The following is a 22,980-nucleotide window of genomic DNA, read 5'->3' on the forward strand; positions in this document are numbered from 1 at the left end:
AAGGAAAAAGGCTAAGTAGTATTTATGAAAATCTGGAAAATTAACTCCCCCCAAATTCTTAGTTTTTTTAAGTTTAAGAAGCAACATCCTAGGTTTATAAGTATTCCATAAAAAGTTAGATAAAACTGAATATATCTTTTGATATTGGGACTGTGAAATATTAAATGTAAATGTAAATGTATGTGTCTTGTAAAGCGCACTACTGCCCTGAGGCGTCGTGGCACTGTAGACCGCTGGGGAACCCGTCCTGACTATCCCTGTGAGATGGTCCCTCCAGAGTATCTCCAAGGTGAAACCAGGCATCCCCGGCGAATGTGGGGGGCCGTTGTGGAGATGAGGCAAGCTAATGCCCAGAGTTGCCGAGTGTGATCCCTGGTTAGAGTAGGCACCGAAGCGAGAATTATCGAGTCCGCTGGCCCTGGTACACGACCCTGCCGCGTCGGGAATTGAACCCTGGTCCCGGGCCATCCTCTGCTTCCGGGTCTGCTGCCTCTAACCAGTGAGCCACACCACTCGACATAACTGCCATATTTGGAATATAGAACAATATAATAGGTACTAGCATAATTTTTATAGTGTCCAGGTGACCCCACCAGGATAAAAACAAAGGGTTCCAACGAGATGTAGCGTTTTCAAATTGAAGGCTATAGTATCTTTAATTGTGTCAGAGAACCACAAACCTAGATATTTAATCTTATCTGGATTCCAATGAAAGAAAGACGAACTAAAATCAGAATTCAATGGTAAAACCATCAGGTCCGGGAGCTTTGCCACGTTTAATGAAACGAATGGCATTAGAAATATCCTGGATTAGAATATCCTTTTCCAATATGGAAAAGTCAATGTCATGGCATGAAGGAAAAGGACTGGATGATAAATAATAAAGAGGATCTTGGGAACTAAACTGAGACTCCGGGGTATATAGGGCCTGATAAAATTTTGTAAATTCCAGAAGTATATCCTCATTTTTGTGTATATGTTGATTAGTAGAGGTTAAAATAGAATCAATTTTTGTATGTTCTTTTTGATTTTAAGGTAATTGGCAAGAAGTTTCCCTGCTTTATTTTGACCCCCAAAATATTTCGCACTATATTTACGTGGATAGGAATTGGCACCTTCGGTGGAAGATGTATTAAACTCAAATTTAGCAGACACTAAATCAGTAAAGATACGTTCTGGGTGACAATTATAAAAATAATATTCTTATTGCTTAATGCATGAATTAAGTACTTTAAATTTATTGGAGGTATGTTTCTGGGAAACAAGATTAATAATAAAATCTCTAGAATTGGCATTAAAAGCATCCCAAATAATTTGAGGCGATAGGTCAGGGGATTCATTTTCTTTGAAAATGTGCAATTTGCTCAAAGGTACATGTAAATTATAAATCTAGGAGGAGAGAATTATTGAATCTCCACCACTTAGTTCCCTGAGAGGGTGGAAGGAGATCTAAATCTAAGGTGACTGGTGCGTGGTCGGAGGTTAAAATGGATCCTATATCAGAGTTAATGACATGTTGAGCAAGAGCGTTAGAAATAAACGTAATCCATCCGTGGTTGGGAAAAATGGACAGGAGAAAAGAAAGTGTATTCCTGACGTGTTGGATTAAACAATCTCCAAGCATCAATAAGAGATCATTGGGATATTGTCGATTTGAACCAAGAATGTATTTGTGAAGGTAGAAATCTAGATTTGGAGCGTCTATCTATGATGGGATCAAAAACATATTGCAGTCCCCACAACAATCATATAATCATCAGTATAAGTCGTCAGTTTAGACAACACTCCTGGCCAAAATGAACTATCTGGATTAGTAGGTGCATACAAATTAACAATGGTGAGCAGAATTTTATCAATAAGTAAGGAAACTGAAACCCATCTACCTTCATAGTCAACATCTTGTGAAAGAGTTTGTATAGTAAGGCACTTATGACATAAAATAGCTACCTCATTAGGTTTCCCTGGGCCAGGAGAAGCAAAAACATTACCAACCCTTGTCTTTTAAGTTTAGTCACTTCTTTGTCCGAAATATATATTTCTTGCAATAGAACAATATCACCTTTTAGGTTGGCAATGTGAGAAAAAACCCTTTGACGCTTTATGGGGGAGCCTAACCCGTTTACATTCCATGAGATAAATCTTAAATCCATCTATAAAACGATAATGAATTCAGAAAATATAAAACAGGTAGCAATAATTAACATTCTATAAAAGCTATATAAATTAACAACAAAAGATACTATAGAATAATCCTGAAAGTGTAACATCTTATCCAAGTAAATTGCATACGAGGCAAAAATTGAAATCAGAGAAGAAGAGAGAGAAAAAAGGAGAATTGAAAACAGAAAAATAGAGAAAGAAGAGTTGATGTATAGAGGAAATAAACAAAAACTTGATAAAGATCTTCCGAAAAAAGACGGTAGAAGAGGGAGATAGAAACGTGTTGAAGCAAAAAGGATAGAGACAAAATCTATACATGAAATATAAAAAATAACATACCAGAAAGAACACACAAAATTGGAGGGTAGTGGAGCCACATCAGGGAAACTGTACAACGACTGGAGCTCTCGGAAATGGGCACGGGAGAAGGGAGAAATATCATCAAAAATGTAAGAGGGGTCACATGTATGACTTATGGCAAAGGCAGTACCTGGGAAAAAGAAGGAGAAACAAGTTATACAAATATTAACAAAAACAATACATAAAAACATATAACCAGGACTGTATTACATTTTAACAAGAATTATTGAAGTATCTTAAACATTAGGTCTTGTAATTTCCATATCTTCTAGCCTACAGTTGTCTAAAAGTCGTTGAAGAAGACAGTGGTCTTCATTGGTCTTGGTCTTGTTCTTATAAGTGACTTTAAACAGGCAGGGATGGATAAGACCAAATCTGGCTTTAATGTTTCACAGTGCTGGCCTCATGTCCAAAAACTTTTAGTAATAACTTTTAGCCTTTAGTAATAAGTGATCAGACTGTCCCTAATGTAAGTATTTTATAAGTATAAGATAACACCCCTACATTACCTCTAAAAAACATCTTAGTCACTTTGACGCATTAAGCAGAGCCACTGGAATTATGTGGCAAGAGAGGACCAAATAATGCAACTGGATTGATTCAATTATGCATGAAGAAAAAGTAAATTATGCAGCATAATCTGGCACATTTTATGGTTAGCTTTATTTAATTTTGTTTCATTATTAGTCATGGTAACACTGTCAGGTGAAATATTATACCTAATCTGTACCAATTTAACACGCAAATACATCAATAAGAAACTGCAAGATGACCAATCAACCTTTATGAAGAGCCGTCAACTGCTCTGGAACACGTGACCAGCCATGTTTTAAGTTATTTTGGATCCATTTGAACTAGAAGCACATTTTTTGGTTAAAATCTGAAAATAATGCAACAGATGATGGATTATGTAGCAAATGCGGTAAATCAATAACAATGCAAAAAAATGCTTCTGCCGCAGAAACACATAATTCCAGTGGCCTTGGCTTTAAGTGACTAATCAATTAATGGCTGGTATGAGGATGTAGTGTAACGGCCATAGTGGCCGACCTTGAAGCTGGGGAACGAGGTTCGAGTCTTAACGGGAGGCTCAAGCATCCTGTGATATTCTGGGCACTTCACTTAATGTCCCTGCACCTGGAAAATAGAAACGTGTCTGTAATGCAACTGGTGCTCATGTAAAGTGCTCTGATACCTTCGGGCCAAGTACGCGCTTTATAAAAATGCAAAAAAAAGAAAAGCCTAGTTTCTTCTTTAACTGTTTGCACTACCATCCTACGCTTGCTTTCAAGCAGAGGCACCTCAAAGTCAGCACTAACCATTCGGGGGCAGTTGCTTTTGTAAAAGGTGAGTCCAGGGCAGGGAGCAAGTCAGCAGGGTTCCATTCAGATGCAGAGCTGTGGCCCTCTTGACCCCTAGGACCTCAGAGTAATGGTCCAGGAAAAAGATTAAAAGAGTGAGAATCAGAAATATAGTCAACGAGATGGCCCAGAAGAGAAAGCACTGTGTGGGGGCTTCATTTTGATGGTTACAAATGGCCAGAGACCGCTTCCTCAGAGAGATACCACAAGGAAGAGTACGATGTAAGGGAGCCTTTTTTTATATATAAAAAAGGGCCTTCCATTAGTGCAGCAGGTAACGCTGTCAGGTTTGTAAGTGGCCACTGCTGCTCAGTTATGGCCATCTTACCATGAAGTGGAGTGAGTGCCCATTTTCCTTGCTAGTCTAGTATCAGAGCCCAGGTTACACTTGCTGCTTTTTAACATAAAGGGGCAGATATAATCACAATAGGAGACTGCCTTCTGCAAGGCAGTAGTTAACATTAGTAAAGCAGGTTCAGCAGCACTGGGGCCTAGGGGTCAGAGGGGCGCCCTGAATCACAATTTTGACTGTCTCACTTTACAAAAAGGTGCATGGGAGCTTATTTTCTAACATTAGGACCAAGGGCACTATTGCAGATAAAAGAAGACAACATGTAGGAGCTCTTTGTTCTGAAAGGGCCTGTTTTAAGATTTGAGTGATGGTCCGGCATGGTGGCGAAGGGGTATAAGAGGAGGAAGTGATAGCCTGCTACTCAGGACTGAAGTTATCATTTGTGCAGCTAGTGTAGATGCGTTGAGGACCAGTAGTACAAGCGACTCACAGCACCTCAATTATAGGGGAATTAGTTTGGGGTCAGTAACTGTTTTTGTTTGATTCATTTGCTGTTTTAGAAGTCTCATATTTAGTGTGGTTTATGAGCTACAGAAAAAATACTCCTGAAATGATCTCATAATCTATGCCCCCTACGCTCAGCCCTTTCACTCCCACTCACCCAATCCTTGCGGTAATGTTTTTTTTTGGGGGGGGGGGGGGGCTTGACATTAAAACATTTTGCTTAGGGGGGTGTGGAAATATGGATTTTTATGATCAGTTATGTCCCCTATCTTGGACCCTAACGGTTCCATGTATAAATCACAAGTACATGTATGTTCCCTCCAGTTCCAGTTATGAAGACGCAAATACATGTGCGTCCACCGTTAACATGTCCTCTTTCAGATCCGCCATGAATGGGCCGGATATTCCATTCCTAAGTACGAAAGGCCACCGGCTTTATATGGTTCACTTATGCCATTTTACAGTTCAGGCGAGTAGGCCCTGATTCTGCCATCAAGCTTTTCCTGCCTTCTGCCTCTGAGAGCTCCAGTCTGAGCCTGCATCTGTATCCATGAACTTTGTCCTCATTCTCTGCGCGGCTCACGGTGCCTGACATCAGCTCGCTGCCTGCCAAAAACTGTATTTCACCTTCGAAATTATCTGCTCCGCTCCCTGCCCAATGCATTCCTGTCTAGTAGTTTAAGTAAACATTCTTCCAGCTACCGAGCAAAGGCCCGGCTTCTCTGTCTTTATGCAAGTAATTCATAGCCTTATTATTATGGAAGACTTCTGCCCTCGCATCTAGTGTAGACACTTAGACGCTTGTACACGCACTAACAGTCAGTATAGTCAGTATAGAATAAGATTCTACTCTAAGAGACCTCTCTTTTGGATAACATAGTTCTTTAAACATAGGATGTTAGATATGATTTGGGATAAGGTTGACTTGACCCTCCAGACATCTGTCGCCACATGTAGAGTTAAATGTCAAATCCCCTTCACCTCCTAGTCGCACGTCAATCATACGTCATGCTGCTGCGCGCGCATTTCTGCCAAGTATTTCTGCTGACATTGCGAAATTCTTTCATGGAGCCACCCTATTATGACATCATACCTGATGACGTTCTTTAGTTACACTCAGTTACGCCCACTTTGGCTACGCATGTATGTTTTATCCCTATCATCAATTGTTACGCCTCCTGCATTTGCTTCACTGTAATGCCTATTGTATAAAAGTAATTACTTATCAATAAAGTATGTACTTCACTTCCTGAACCTCCGTGGTGATGGAACCTGGAGTCAACGATTCGAATCGTCCATTGGAATAAAGCCCATTCCGAACCTCTAATGTCACGGATTTTGCCTCTTATTTTACTGAGCTATATTTATTATTTTTCTGTATCAAATTAAGTCCCGGTAATTAAATTATTTACCACATGAATGGCGCCCGAATAGGGACACTTTCTCATCTCACGCGCCGGCGGTGCGTTGCAGGCCCGGTCTCCTGCCACAGCTGGACGGACAACAACGCGTACCAGCAGGATTTCCTGTATCTCCCTCCGGTCAAGCGGGGGCGACTGAGGCTGCGATCAACACCCAGACGAGGCGGTGAGAAGTGCGAAGTATCCCGACCAGAGCCTAGCTGAGAGAGCAAGATCCGAGGTATACAGAGGCCCACCAAGTTCCGAAGTTCCGAAGTTCCGAGGTTTCCGATGTTCCGAAGTTTCCGAAGTTTTCGAGTCGAGTCCAGTCCAGTTCAGTTCAGTTCCGTTCCGAGGCCTTCCGTTCCGAGCTACCCGGTGAGTACCATTACTGGGGAGGCGTTCTGGCGTGCACATAAGTTGTGCCGGTCCAGACGGGTTTGGGTACACAAATCCGGTCTGCACTGTTTTAGCGGTGTATCTGTACTGTTTAGCAGTATATCTAGTATATCAAGTATATAAATTCAGAATAATTCAGTTAAATGCCGAGGATTATGTCTTGTGATTAAGTTTTCTTAGATCGTCATCATCATTGTTGCTCATTTAAAACGTCAAATGTTAAATGTGTTAATACGTCCTGCATATTGTGGTGTGAATGACTGTTCATTATTGTGTTTATTGTATTAAGTTTGTTCAAGACCAAGTATCAGATCAGTTCTCAGTATGCCGCTCTTTTCGAAACTAAGACAGATCACAACTAGAAAAGGGGTACTCGAAGAAGCTGTTCCCATTCCTCCTAGGGACACTCCAGGGTACTCCATGTATCATAAACATGGCCTAGACGCCATATTATTTCTTGATCTATGGGTAGACTACACTAAGGAATTACCAGAAAGTCAGAGGTGGCCCGCAGCTGGGACCTGGGATGCAGATTGCATCGTGAAAATAGAGGAAGAATTATGGAAAAGGAAAGCTAGACAATCACAGAAAGACGCCATTGAATTATGGCGTAAAGAATCGTATAGACGTACAGAAAAAGCACGTAGACAGGAAGAGAAGAGTAAGGAAAATTCAAATAAAGTCCGAGAAAATCTATTAATTGAAGAAGGTACACGAGTGAAATCAGAACAAGTAGACAGACAAAGAAATGCCCTTATGAATGGTATGTATCCCCTTCTGGCCGAGGGATTACCTAAGGCTACTCCGGAGATACCAAAAGACTTGCCACCCCCATTGTTCCCAATAAAAATACATCCTAAGGGGCATCCTAGAACAGCAGAAGATGTTTTTCTTTCCTCATATTTAGATGAAGCAGCTCCCGAGTATGCTAACCCCGCCCCACATAGACCGTCTGCCGGGGAGGTTCAACGCCAAGATCCTGTATCTGTATCCCTACAGCATCAAATTCTGACACCAGTTCCGGCAAGCACATCTGTTTCCACGTCTGTTCCTACAGCTGCTTCTACAGCTGTGCCCACACCTATAGTTGCTGTATCGCGTTCAACGAATCCTTTCACGCCCGATACCCCAGACGGGGCTACCGGAGGTGCTACCAACATTTTTTCTACGCCACCCAGAATAAATAAACTTACTTTTCAAGAATCAGCACATCCACGTACCCCCAAACTCATAAATTCCCGCACGCTTAAGGAACTTCTTGTAGATTGTAGATATGACCCTGTGCCCGGAAAAGAGGACGAAATGATCATGGCATCACTACGTATCAGACGAGCTGCGGTGTATTTAGGAAAGCTACCAGGAATGACTATGCATCTAGATAATATATATCATTTTGTCCAAACAGGGCGAGATTCTGAATGTATTAACAGAGCTATGGAATACCAGAAAGTGGAGATACAGGGGGAACTGTTACGTTTCCTCATAAATTGTGTAATCAGAAATCAAGACCGATCGGGGGTAGATCCGGAAATAATGCAAACCCTTACCAGATGGAGCCAGAATATATCAGAGGGGAGACATGATAGGCAAAAATGTATAATAGCCATGTGCCGAAAGATCCGTAAAGAAATAGAACGCCTACACGAAGAGAGATTAGCGGTAGACCAGTTTGAACAAGATGAGGAGGAGGAAGGATCAGGACTGCCCACAGGACAGTCAGAAACCATAGCCTATGTAGGTAGAGGAAGATCTTGTAATAGTACTAGATGTTTCACTGACCCGATACGTCCGATATGTCCAGATAATAACAGGAATTTCCAAACACCTATAATAAATCTAAGGTCCCCCGAGCATTCGTTCCAAGCCGCTGACAAATTACTCCGAGAACGAAGGGGTTATCATTTACTCGATTCTATGGATGAACAAGAATTAGCCAGGTCAGCCGTTCATTGGGCTGACAGTCCCGGAAAATATGGTGATGATACAGTAGCACACACATTTTTGAACCTCACCCCAGATGAACAGCGTTTAGCTGGGATTTATATGATTCAACAACTTCTTATACTTTATCAAAGTCAACATTCCGATCCTGGTCCGTTACCTGATATATTGACTGAATTACTCACGAATAGATGGAGAGGTTCAGGTACTAAGTTAATTAGAGAAATACTAGAATCAAGAAAGCAGTACATTCTTTTTGTATGCCCAGAACATGTCTCACTGCCCATCAAGGAAAGAACGACGTATTACATGGACAGACAGAATCCCTTACGAGAAGTACACCCAATAAAGGGCGAGGACAATCAGTTTAAACGTGTATATGTATATACGCCCATATCGAAAATAGAATTGTTAGAAATGAAGAAAGTGGTACCCAGTCATGACAAAGACCCAGCGGGTTTTCACCGAGAAATTAAAGACATGTTACTCATGGGAGAGTATACCTATCCCGACATTATGACAATATTAAAGGTATTAATGCCAGCTGGCATTTATGAGAAACTCAAGGAAAAAGAGTGGGAGGTAGGAGACCAAAAGATAGACTGGACAGCATTAGAAAATGAAGAAAGGGCCCGAGGTCCAGGTTCGGGGCTTGGGGATAAAACTAAAGCACTACCAGGTTTACTAGTACAGGTACTGCCACGTTTATTAACCACGAAAAAGGAAGACTGGGGTGCAATCTCAGCCTGTAAACAAAAGCAAGATGAAGACACTAGTGATTTCTATGCCCGATTCGAAAAATGTTTTGGTATAAATAGTGGTATAAAAGCAAGTAGCGAGTCATACCCACATCTGTTTGTGACAAAATTAGTTGAAAATTCCTTGCCCCAGGTGAAGAATCGAGTATTAAAATTCGAGAGTACCTGGCAAGGTAATACCCCATCACAAATGTTACAAATGTTACAGTACCATTACAATAGAATTAGAGAGGAACAAGAACATGAACAGAAACGCATGAAAGACACAAAAATGAAAATGCTAGTCTCCCAGACAGTTCCAGCTGAAGGTCATAAAAAGGGTACGACACAGTCCGGTGATTCAGCAGGACCTGTAAAAGGGACATGCAACTATTGTAAACAACCAGGTCATTACATACACGATTGCCCAGTCTTGAAGCGTAATATCGCCACAGGTAAAACACAAGAAAGACCACGGCCACCTAGACAGGATCAGAATGAACAAGGAGCACTGCAGCATGCACAGTCCATGCCAGCTCCACAACAGTCTATACAGTTTGTGCCAGCTGCACCAGCGCTGCCTGTTGCTGCCACACAAACCACGACACGACAGCTGTACCAGACCGCACAGTATGATTATCCTGATTATCAACGATACGCATGAACCAGCCTGGAGAGGGAAGTTGACTTACCCCTTATCGAGGTCCCTGTAGACCAAGAAGGACCTTATGTACATAGTGAATTATTAGGCCAAGATAGAAAATTTTTACTTGATACAGGGGCAAGTCGAACAACTATAAAACGTAGTGAAGTTCCAGGGGCACCCCTCTCAGGCTCACAGAATATTTCCCTTGGTTTTTCAGGAAAACCTATTATTAATGAAGTATCACAGCCTCTTCCACTTACGATAGGACCCTTAACCCGAACTACAGATTTATTGCTTACTAAATCATGTCCAGAAAACCTGTTAGGTATAAAAACACTGAAAGCTCTAGGAGCTATAATATGTTGTTCTCCGGAAGGAGTAAGATTGTTTTTACGTGATTTCAAAGGTCACTATGTGTCTCGAGACATGGATCCCCGACTGCAGACTTTACCTACACATTTATGGGCACAAGGCCCTACTGATGTGGGTTGCATGAATATTACACCATATCGGGTTACATTAAAGGCAGGAGTGGTACTACCACGAATGCGACAATACAAGTTACCCCCAGATGCTGTAGTGGCTTTACTGCAAATTATTGACGAGCTCATTGTCCAAGGAGTGGTTGTGGAAACAGACTCCAATGTATGTAATTCCCCGATAATTCCGATTCTTAAACGAACAGATCCAAAGGCTCCGCCAGTATATCGATTGGTTATTGATCTGCGCGAATTGAACAAATGCATTGTGCCACAATTCCCTGTGGTCCCAGATATCTCGTCATTACTGACAGCTATTGATTCCGAAGCAACATTCTTTACTGTAATTGATCTCAAGAATGCCTTTTTCAGCGTCCCAATAGATCCGGAAAGCCAATACTTGTTCGGATTTAGTTTAAATGGACGTAGCTTTAAATTCACACGCGCACCTCAAGGATTTACAGAAAGCCCCAGCATCTATAGCCAAGCACTGAAACGAGAACTTGACAGTATTCACATGCCAGTCAACACTGCCCTGCTTCAATATGTCGATGATCTGCTGATCACCGCTAGAAACGAACCTGAATGTGAGAAAGCATCACTGACGGTATTACAATTTTTGGCCGAAAAGGGGCACAAGGTGTCCCCTTCTAAGCTGCAATTCTGTGTACAGCGAGTTGTTTACCTTGGTCACTCGCTGTCCAAGGAGGGAAGGCAGCTTACACCAGATCGCATCCAGCTAATTGCAAATATGCCAATACCCACGACACAAAAGGAGGTGCGGGCTTTCATAGGCCTCACTTCATATTGTAGGCAGTGGATCCCTCAGTATGCATTTCTAGCAAAACCACTCATTCAATTGACAACACAGGAGGCAGCCACATCGACTGTCCTCCCTTGGACTCAGGAACATACACACGTTTTTGAAAGTTTAAAGAAAGCTTTATGTCAAGCACCTGTCCTAGCAACACCATGTTACAATAAACAGTTTACACTCTTTGTTACAGAACGCGAAGGTACTGCCTTGTCAGTACTCACACAGGAACAAGCAGGATCACACAAACCATGTGCCTATTTTTCTAGTACATTAGATCCCGTAGCTCAGGCTTTGCCTGCATGCCTAAAATCAGTGGCAGCAACAGCCTTAGCAATCAGACAAAGCGATGCCATAGTATTAGGACATCCATTGACAGTACAAGTACCACATGCAGTAGAGGTTCTTTTGAACCGCACACAAACACAACACTTGACTATAGCACGACTCACCGGTTACGAATTAACATTGTTTCAGCCACATATAGAAATCAGACGTTGTAGTACATTGAATCCTGCCACACTGTTACCTGTAAATGGAACAGATCCACTTGCACATGATTGTATTGAAGTTATCACTATCACGACGAAACCCAGACAAGATTTAACAGACGTTCCATTATCAGATCCAGACCTGACGTTGTATGTAGATGGTTCATGTATGAGAACAGGTACAGGAGAGTTAGTGGCCGCTTATGCAGTCACAACAGACGCTGAAATCATTGAAACAAATTGTATAAATACCTTGTCCGCTCAAGCAGCAGAGCTCATCGCTCTGACACAAGCCTGTATTCAAGCCACAAATAAAAAAGTCAACATATACACTGATTCACGTTATGCATTCGGAGTTGTACATGACTTCGGCGTGCTGTGGCGAGAGAGAGGTTATTTAACTTCTCACGGTGCCCACATTCAGCACGGACCCCTCATTCATGCCTTATTAGATGCAATACATCTACCCACTGCAATATCAATTATGAAATGTAAAGCTCATACGAAAGTTACTGATATCATTTCTCAAGGCAATGATCTAGCTGACAGAACAGCTAAACAGACTGCTCAAACTCAAACATCCGACATGACAAAGACAATAGTCCCGACGCCAACACATTGCATGATGGTTAAGGATCCCGCTCTTGACGTAATTGACATACAGACACATGCTACTCCAGACGAAATAAAGAAATGGACTGAATTAGGAGGGATCCAAACGGATCAAGGATGGATGACAAAGGAAAAATCTGTGTGGTTCCTTCCTGATTCAATGGTCCAAGTCGTTATTAACACTGTACATAGTCCAGCACATCTAGGAGAAAAAGCTATGCTAGACAGCATTCAACACATTTGGTTCAACAAACATTTACGAGCAGCAGCTAAACAAAAAGTCCGTACCTGTATGATCTGTTGTCAGTTTAACCCAGGAAAAAGCATTCCCGTAGAACAGGGTGGATTTCAGCCTCCTGATCACCCTTTTGAAATCCTCCAGATGGATTATATCCAGATGGAACGATGTCGAGGATTCAAATATGTTCTCGTAGTTGTCTGTGCTCTTTCCCGTTGGACAGAGGCATACCCGGTTTCAGATTACACTGCCCCGACTACTGCCAAACAGTTAGTTCGAGAATTCTTCCCACGGTACGGTTTACCACGTGTTGTCTACTCAGATAACGGCCAGCCGTTCTCATCCGAACTAATGAAACACGTTTCACTTTTGTTAGGCTATCAGTGGAAATTCCACTGTGTCCGACACCCCGAGGCAGCAGGTCTCGTGGAAAGACATAATCAAACTCTGAAAATTAGATTGTCCAAAATATGCAGGGAGAAAGGTGTCGACTGGGTAGTAGCGTTACCAGTTGCACTCTTTTACATGAGAATGGTAGCACACTCTCGAACAGGGCTATCCCCTTATGAAGTGATCTTCGGTAGACCACCAAATATGTGGGGGACGCCTATACCACGCAAAATAACTGATATTGACTGTAATATGCTGACAGATTACTTGGCTTCCTTGATGTCTGCACTACAATCTTGTCGTTCACAGGTAGCTGCAGCTTTTCCCGACAACACTGAGGTGAAACCCCATGACGTAATTCCAGGAGACCTGGTCTTAGTGAGGAACTTTGATCGGAAGTCTCAGCTGGACCCTAGGTGGAGGTCGCCTCAGCTCGTGTTATTAACGACGAGGACAGCCGTGAAGATCGAGGGTCGAAAAGGCTGGATACATTCAAGTCATATCAAGAAATTTCATGGACTACCATCAGATGTAAACGACACACCTTGTGTGTCTTCACCCATTGACTCAAAACTTCCTTTGGTTGAATCAAGTAATCACGAACAATATAAACTGAAACTCAGGTCTAACCAGTCAGGCAATTTGATTGTTTAAGTCGTCTCCAAGGTGAAGCGGTTGAATTTGTCTCTGACATGTATCCCTTAGACCTGAATAGAGAAAAAACCCGAAAAATGTTGAAACGACATGCATACTGTAAATCACTGCGTAGTCATTGCACAGTTACGTTATTAATTTTGTTTTTCTTAAGTCTTTTAATAATTACTGCAAGTATATTGTTGCACATATGTTATCCTATTTCTAGACATGTTTATAATGTTACTGCTGAACATTCTTTTAGTGAATTACCTCCGCATGAATTGTCATATAGATTTGCGCTGCGCAATAACACTTTTATTAGTATGTTACATCATTCCCATCAGGTTAGCAATGCTACAAATTGTTGGATATGTGGCCGACTCCCTCCCTATCAGAATTATAAAGGAATTCTACCTCTCTTTCCATACCCGTTCACACACAACGGCTCCTGTGGAGCATGGTTTAGTTTAATTAATTCCCAAGATTCGAATTCTGCAGTTTATCAAGACAACTGGGTATGGGGAAATTTGAACTTAGTTTTACTTAAAGTCTGCCACCCCAACAAGGAGGGACTTCCCAAAAGAACAGGAACTGATCTAGAAAATGAAGTATATGGATTAGGTAATTTTACACTCAATCTTATGATCCTAAATGTCGAATCCGAAGCTACTCCAATTTTGCCCGCCATGTCAGTATTTCGAGTAAAAGGTGAATTATGTGTAAGAAAGAATGGTTCCATACATATGGGCCATAGTAGATGCACCACTGTAATAGAATTTAGTGATCAAGGCAAGTCGACATTTAGAGCTTACCGCCATTCCTATTTTATATGTGGTCAGACCGCATATATACGCCTACCTCTAGATTGGGATGGTACCTGTTATATAGCATTCCTTTTGCCACCTGTTTTCCTAGCTCCTCCTGATTATCACAGAAATACTCAGTTAGTACACAATAGAGAAAGGAGAGATCTCCCAATAGTCGATTACACTGAAACAGCATGGGAAAAATACACAGATTTCAATAAAGGTCTCTTTCCCTATATAGGTACCGTTACTAATAGTAAGCTGATACGTAGATTAACTAGAACCCTTGAAGCAGTAGTGAATGAAACTATTTCCGCCTTAGGCAATTTAACAGAAGAGCAGTCTGCTATGCGGATTGTTGTGCTTCAAAATCGTCTTGTCCTTGACGTCATCCTGGCCGATAGGGGCGGAGCTTGTAGGGTCATCGGATCAAGTTGTTGCATTTTCATACCAGAAAATTCGCCATCTGTATATAAAGCCATAACCCGCCTTCATAAGATTGTAAGCCAGATACACCAGAATCCAGGCACCTGGACTTGGTCCGGTTGGTTTTGGAGTGTATTATCTACCTTTGGATGGAGGGTCCTATCCTTCCTAGGTATTGGCTTTCTCATACTATTCAGTTGCTGTCTATGTCTACAATGTGGACCAGCGATCTGTGGTCTGTGTGCCACATCGTGTATTCCACCACCAAGATTTCATTCATCCCGGAAGAAGAAAAAAGAAGAACAAATGATGCTATATGAACAGATCAACGGATTGATGAAGATTGATATCTCTTAACGGGCAAGTAGGGGACAAGGAGGGAATGTGGAAATATGGATTTTTATGATCAGTTATGTCCCCTATCTTGGACCCTAACGGTTCCATGTATAAATCACAAGTACATGTATGTTCCCTCCAGTTCCAGTTATGAAGACGCAAATACATGTGCGTCCACCGTTAACATGTCCTCTTTCAGATCCGCCATGAATGGGCCGGATATTCCATTCCTAAGAACGAAAGGCCACCAGCTTTATATGGTTCACTTATGCCATTTTACAGTTCAGGCGAGTAGGCCCTGATTCTGCCATCAAGCTTTTCCTGCCTTCTGCCTCTGAGAGCTCCAGTCTGAGCCTGCATCTGTATCCATGAACTTTGTCCTCATTCTCTGCGCGGCTCACGGTGCCTGACATCAGCTCGCTGCCTGCCAAAAACTGTATTTCACCTTCGAAATTATCTGCTCCGCTCCCTGCCCAATGCATTCCTGTCTAGTAGTTTAAGTAAACATTCTTCCAGCTACCGAGCAAAGGCCCGGCTTCTCTGTCTTTATGCAAGTAATTCATAGCCTTATTATTATGGAAGACTTCTGCCCTCGCATCTAGTGTAGACACTTAGACGCTTGTACACGCACTAACAGTCAGTATAGTCAGTATAGAATAAGATTCTACTCTAAGAGACCTCTCTTTTGGATAACATAGTTCTTTAAACATAGGATGTTAGATATGATTTGGGATAAGGTTGACTTGACCCTCCAGACATCTGTCGCCACATGTAGAGTTAAATGTCAAATCCCCTTCACCTCCTAGTCGCACGTCAATCATACGTCATGCTGCTGCGCGCGCATTTCTGCCAAGTATTTCTGCTGACATTGCGAAATTCTTTCATGGAGCCACCCTATTATGACATCATACCTGATGACGTTCTTTAGTTACACTCAGTTACGCCCACTTTGGCTACGCATGTATGTTTTATCCCTATCATCAATTGTTACGCCTCCTGCATTTGCTTCACTGTAATGCCTATTGTATAAAAGTAATTACTTATCAATAAAGTATGTACTTCACTTCCTGAACCTCCGTGGTGATGGAACCTGGAGTCAACGATTCGAATCGTCCATTGGAATAAAGCCCATTCCGAACCTCTAATGTCACGGATTTTACCTCTTATTTTACTGAGCTATATTTATTATTTTTCTGTATCAAATTAAGTCCCGGTAATTAAATTATTTACCACAGGGGCTCAGATCAAAAGAGTTTGAAGACCCCTGCCCTAGAGCAACACTGACTGAATCTGTAACGGAGGTAACAAGACCCTTGAGGTCAGTCCGCGCACCCATTGGTGCCTCCATTGGCCTCGTTTCAGCAGTAGCAGTGCAACTGACCAGAGTTCCGCAATGCAGCATTTGCATGCACACCAAACTCGGTTTGCAAACTACATGGTCTCTCTGCTTCATGCACAAGCACTTTAACATGTGCTGCCTGCTTCGGGGCCACTGGAATTATGCAGCAATGGAGGACAAAAAGATGTTGCAGAATTGACTAAATTGTGAAGCACTAAAAAAAAAAAGTGCAGAGTAATACGGTACTTTTTCTGATACTTCATTATTTTGACTTTTTACACATACTAACAGTCTTTGCAAAGATTTTGCCTTACTAGTATCAGTGTAATATGCAAATGCAGCAGTGAGAAAGGTGACCAGTCAACCTTGGCAAAGGTCCTCTTCGCAGCAACACAAGTCAAACTTTTTTGTAACTTGATCCGTTTGAGCTGCAATTTTTTGGTTAAAATCGTCAGATTTTACAGCAGATGATGTATTATGTGGAAAACATTTGCAAACTAGGATATTTTGCCATTCATGTTTGAACCACACTTGTGGATAAAAGGAGGATAAGTGCTGATGACAGAAACTCCATGGCTCAGAGACAAATGGCTCGTGATTCCACTTTTGTGTGTATTTGGGACATTCGGTGATTGGAAACACATCCTACTTTGTGAATGTATTTTAATGTCAATAACTCATAATAAACATGTGTATCCATTTGTTGAATTAAATAAATTAATAAGCTGTAACTGATCAGTGAAATGCCAAACAAATACTAAAAACTGGTATGTTTTGCTCTTTCTGGCCACACCTCTGACTCCGCCCACTGACCCAATCCTCAGGTTATTACCTCCCTCTGATTCTCCGCCCACGGTCCCCCTAATTTTTTCCCCCCACTTCGACCACTGGATAAAAGACAATATAAATGGGCACCAGAACTGAAAATTACTTCAGATAAGGTTTTCATAACTAAAAAGTATTCACCAAGCATGGCCTTCAGAACAGGACAATATTGTATTTGTGACTCCAGACTAGATACCTCTTCATACTGCAGATATGGCCTCGAGTTCTGGACAAAACTTGGGATGAAACCTTCAAAATGAGACAACTCCATGTATGGCCTTCAGAGTTCAGAAGCTGGACAAAAGGCCAGAGTTGCCTTAAGAATTGGAAGCTATGATTCAGTATTTAACAATACTCCAGATGCGGCCTCCAAAGCTGGATAAAATGCTTCATATGAGGCATTCAGAGGTATTCAAACCAACCACAACGATGCACCCAGAAGTGGCTACAATTCTCTGGGTTAGCTTTAATTGAAGATCAGGGTATACCCCCAACCCTCTGCCCCCCCGATTTTCTGCTGCTATGTACGTCACCGCACAACCACACATCTTCCAATTGCCTCTTCCCTTGGCCATGTCACGCTGTTCAGCTACACTGTAGTGAGAAGACGAAAGAATCCCAAAATATCTTTCCTGTCTGGCAACATCATTAAAAGGAGGCATGATAACAATGAATATTTATAGAGCTAGGGCAACAAATGAATGGACTCGTCACCTTAAAGGGCTTAGAATTATACCAAACTAGTGGTAATTATAGTCTCAGCCTTTGAAGGATAATAAGGTGGAGTCTGTGTTTATGGCATTTAAAGCTGTGACCTGCAGATTGAACACAAATCTCTGCAGGAAGGACTCAACCCACTGAGCCACCTCGCTCATTTTAAGAAATATTTTGCAACAAAGTATCTCTAACATGGTCATTTTTGGGGACTGCCCTGGAGTATATAAAAAGATCGTATTAAATATCAGAGATGCCCATCTTTTTCTTTTTTTATTAGCATTTTGTAAAAACATACAATGTTAACAGGTAATTAACATACAGGCCGTGGTACCACAACATCCTTCGTCCAGTATCTATAGCTTAACAATGTTACCGTAAATCACATAATCATAGTGCAGCTGTTAATCATAGTCATTCAACTTGGTACGTGTGTAAGTATTGAGTCAAATATTTCCAATAGTCTCTAGGCTTAGAACCCATGGGTAGCTCCTCCTCATATGTTTGCAAGGTATCTCTGCAATATGTCAGGTCGTGGATCCACTGTTCAATCTTCGGAGCCCTAGTGCTACCCCAGCATAGTGATATTCTTCTTTTAGCTAGAAGCAACGCAATTACACCAAACTTACGTTTATTTGCACGCATCTCAGGTAATAGACCCAGCAGACATGTACAAACAGCGCATTCAATGTTAGCGCCCACCATAGTGCCCAACATCTGCGTTACCTTTAACCAGTATTCTGCCACTGCATCACACTGCCATGCCATATGTATGAAATCTGCTCGTTCTGCATTACAGCGACTACAGTTGGAGTCTGCCCGCAGACCATACAGATGAAGCCTAGCCGGAGTGCAATAAGTCTGATGGAGATATTTATAGTGTAACATACGCAGATTTCCATTGGGTGTCAACAAACCCGTAAGAGAACAAACCTTAGTCAATTCCTCTATTGTTAGTGGATCATCCAGGCTACTGTTCCATTTCTCCAGTGCTTTATGTGTAGTGTCCGCGATGTCCTCCTGCAGTTTAGCATATAGTTTAGATATCAGTCGTTTAGCAGTAGGGGTTGTGATCAGTAACTGTAAAGTAAACAGTTCGGGTAGCTCCACCGGGTGAGTTGGGTATAATTTCTTCAGCGCACTTTGGAGCCTATGATACGTAAGTCTTTTTTTTTTTTTTTTTTTTTTTTTGAAACCGTTTATTACAATCTCAAATATATACAGGTATGGACCTACAACCTTCCGGCCGGCCGCTAAAGTGAAAGAAATAAATGACATATATACAATAAGGCACTTGGCGTTACAGCGACGCTAAAACAGGAGGTATCAACAACGTGGGCCACACGACTCTGAGCCCACAATACGGTTTCGTTTTATACAACACAACAACATAAAACCACACCCGCAAGGCAACCCGAGAGCGAAAGTGACAACATATGCTCCTCAAATGGGGGGACCCCAACCATACACTAAAATCGAAGGAGGGGAAGGGGAATAGGTCCGGGACTGGGAAAACACTGTGCCCGGGATTGAGGGAGGGGGTCATCTAGGGGGACGGAGCTGGTGAAGCGGGAGGCAACAACGGCGGCTCGCAAATACCCCCGCGGTAGGCGTTCCAGGGGCCCCACACCTTCAGCCACGCCCCAGGCTTACCCCGCGCCACATACACCACCTTCTCTCGGAACATGCACCAATCCATGTGTTCTTTCCAGGCCGACACTGCCGGGGGCCTCTGGGATCCCCACAGTTGAGCGATGTCACGTTTAGCAATCATATAACCCAGCGTCACGACCACGCGGCAGGCTACTACTGCCGGATACTTCTTGCGCTGTGCTCTGGCGCACGCGCGGGACTTACCGCCGCTGCTACCCGAGAGGGCGCGCACGCTGACGAACCCCCCCCCCTCTTCTCCTCTCCCCCCCCCCCCACGACCAGCCACTCGACGCGCTCCCCGGACGGCCGGCTACGCTCTGCTGGACAGCCCCTATCTCCTCACACATTGCTGCACGCGGATCTCCACTTTCCCCCCCCCCCCCCCCCCCCCTCACCCTTCTTCTTCTGGCCCCTACCCGAGTTCTCGACCCTGACCTTGATCCCTAAAGTTTACGTTGCACACCCGGGACACAATTCGGCGACTAACTACGCTCCCTAGCAGAGCATGTGTTCCACCATAGCAACGGTCACCACGCGCACCCTTGCGAACTACGCTGTAACCTCCTTGACGCGCTCCACCCCACGCTACACGCGGGCCACCGGGACTCCGATGCCCACAAATCAGGGCGCTTGACGGACAACCCAGCACCCAGCACACATCCTTCTGTGAGCCCAGGAGCTAGCTGACAATGCTGCGCAGCGGGCGGACACGAAGCGCCCCCCTCACACGCGGACAATGCGCTTATAGCTGAGAAATAACGCGACACATAACAGAAAAGCACCACCGATTCGCTTACACGCAATGTACACACCTGAATCCTCTATCTAGGTACAACTGAGCTCCGCCGCCGGACCTCCGGGTTGTCGGCTAAACGGCTGTGTTTAAACATTTGACGGTATGTACTCAAACATTGCTGACCTGATGCTATGTCGCAGAAATGTACATTGCCAATTGATGCAACTATGGTTAATAAAAGTTCTCAAAAAAAAAAAAAAATCATATAACCCAGCGTCACCCATCGCGTCTGCGGAACCGAGTAGTCGGTCGGTTCCCACACATTCAGCAGGCATCTCCTCGCTTCAGGCACCAGCACGACATGCGTAACCGCTCGCAGGACCTCATGCACACCACGCCAGAATCGCTCCACCCTCGGACATTCCCACAGAATATGTAAAAAAGTCGCCAATGCACCGCACCCACGCTTACACAGTCCATCCGCGGCATAGCCCATACGCAGAAGCCCTGGCCCCGTCATGTACACCCGGTGAAGTATCTTAAGCTGGACGAAGCGAAGGCGAGCCGGGATGGCCACCTCCTTCGGGGAGGCCACCGCGGAAATCCAGTCCTCGTCGTCCAGCTCCAACCCATCGGCAACCCAAGCCTCGCGGAGCCCAATCAGTAAGCCCGAGCGGTCATTAATCAACTTCTTGTAGATGAGGGAGATCGTGCTGTCCGGAACGTGGCCATCTAGCACTCTATCCTCCAGTGGGGAGGACTCCGGGATGGCGGCCACGTCTGGGAAGACAGAACCCAGTGCGTGACGGACCTGCAGGTATCGAAAGTATTCACTGCTCTGCAGCTGAAACTCCGCCTGCAGTGTCTCGAATGTTTTGAATCCTCCCCTCGTCCAGAGATCCCCCACTGTACTAATGCCTATCGTGTCCCACCTATCGAAGCCCTTCGAGGTCCATAGGGAGCCCAACCTCTCAGACGCATACAACGGTGACGCCCGGGTCAAACGGTCCTTCCATCCCATAGCTGCATTGGCCGCGTGCCATACTCGCACCATGACACGCGTGGGTCCCGTCAGGCGGGAATCGGGCACGCTAGTGTAGAGCGCTCGATTGTAATCGCCACCGGGCAGGAGCGTCTTGTCCATTTCAAATGCCGGGTTTAAGGCGGGCCCGTAAAGGCCGTGATTAATTGCAGCTAATTGGGAGGCCCAGTAATACCGCTTAATATCCGGGAGGGCAATCCCTCCGTCATACCACGGGAGCGTCAACTTTGCCAGGACTATACGCGGCCTCCCGTCCCAGAACAGGCGGCGCTGCAAACTCTCAACCTCACGGAAGTAGCGCGCCGGGACCAGGTCCATCGAGTTCTGGAGAGCGTATAGAAAGCGCGGTAATGACATCATCTTGAATAATGCCGCCCGGCCGAGCGGCGAAAGCGGCAAGCGCCGCCAGCGCGCGACGTCCTCCTTCAAGCGCTGGAGGGGGGAAGCAAATTCCGCTCGTAGCGGGCCACCGGGTCCAGCGTAATATAGACGCCCAGGTAACGAAACCCCTGCGAGGCAATCTGGATCGAGCAGCCCCGCGGGAGAACAGGAGCCTCCCCGGAAAGCACATAGACACAGGATTTAGCCCAGTTGATGACAAGACCTGAGTTACGGCCGAAGGAGCGCAGAACATCGACCAGGACAATCAGTGATTTACGCGGGGAGGCTAAGTACAACAGGATGTCGTCGGCATAGAGGGACACGCGGTCCCCATACTCAGGGGTCCAACGGAGACCACGGATAGAAGGGTGCCACCGCAGCCACTCCGCCAGGGGTTCCAAGGCCAGTGCAAACAGGAGCGGCGACAGGGGGCAACCCTGTCGCGTGCCCCGTCCCAGCGCGAATGGGGCCGAGACTCGACCATTCACCACCACCTGCGCCAATGGGTCAGAGTACAACAATTTGACCCAGCTGATGAATCCCGGGCCAAATCCAAATTTCGCCAACATCGCCCAGATGTACGGCCACTCGAGCGTGTCAAACGCCATGGTGGCGTCCAAGGACGCCAAGATGGCCGGCTCCCGCACGAATGGAACACGGGCGAGCACCCCGTGCAAGCGCCGCAGGTTAAGGGCCGTGTTGCGATGGGGAATAAAGCCGGACTGGTCTTGGTGGACCAGATCGCCCACCACGCCGACCAGCCGGTTGGCAAGCACCTTGGCGAGGATTTTAGGCTCCGCATTTAAGAGCGAGATCGGCCGATAGGATGTAACCCGGTCTCGCGGTCTCCCCTCCTTGTGGATAACCACGATGGTAGCTAGACGCTGGTCCTGCGGGAGGGAGCCCCGTGAGTGGGCCGCAAGGAACATCGCGCGGAGGTGAGGTGCCAGTACATCCGGTCGCAGCTTATACAATTCGATAGGAAGGCCATTCGGGCCCATGGCCTTGCCCGAGGCGACCGAGCGTATGGCGAGGGCGATTTCATCCGAGGTGGGAGCGGCATCCAACGAATCCCTGTCCTCCACTGAAAGCGAGGGCAGCGCGATGTCCCGCAGCAGGGCATGGGAATCCTCCTCCGAGCAAGGAGAGACAGGAGAATATACCTCGCGCAAATAATCCGCGAAGCAAGAAACAATGCCTTCCGGCTCAGTAATACGTACACCATCCATCCTCTCAATCAGCGGGACCACACGACTAGCTCT

The 22,980-nt window shown here is 44.6% G+C and overlaps 1 long non-coding RNA gene across 1 annotated transcript in view; it reads right to left on the reverse strand.

Annotated features, from left to right (window-relative positions):
* The window catches only part of LOC146784336 (uncharacterized), a 225,014-nt gene that overhangs the window by 163,222 nt on the left and 38,812 nt on the right, over positions 1–22,980 (reverse strand). Inside the window, exon 4 of the long non-coding RNA XR_014970914.1 lies at positions 2,500–2,650. This is a non-coding gene — a long non-coding RNA (uncharacterized LOC146784336). The remainder of the gene's footprint in view (positions 1–2,499; positions 2,651–22,980) is intronic.

The sequence above is a fragment of the Triturus cristatus genome, chromosome 11, assembly GCF_964204655.1.
Source record: "Triturus cristatus chromosome 11, aTriCri1.1, whole genome shotgun sequence".
Classification (NCBI taxonomy): Eukaryota; Metazoa; Chordata; class Amphibia; order Caudata; family Salamandridae; genus Triturus; species Triturus cristatus.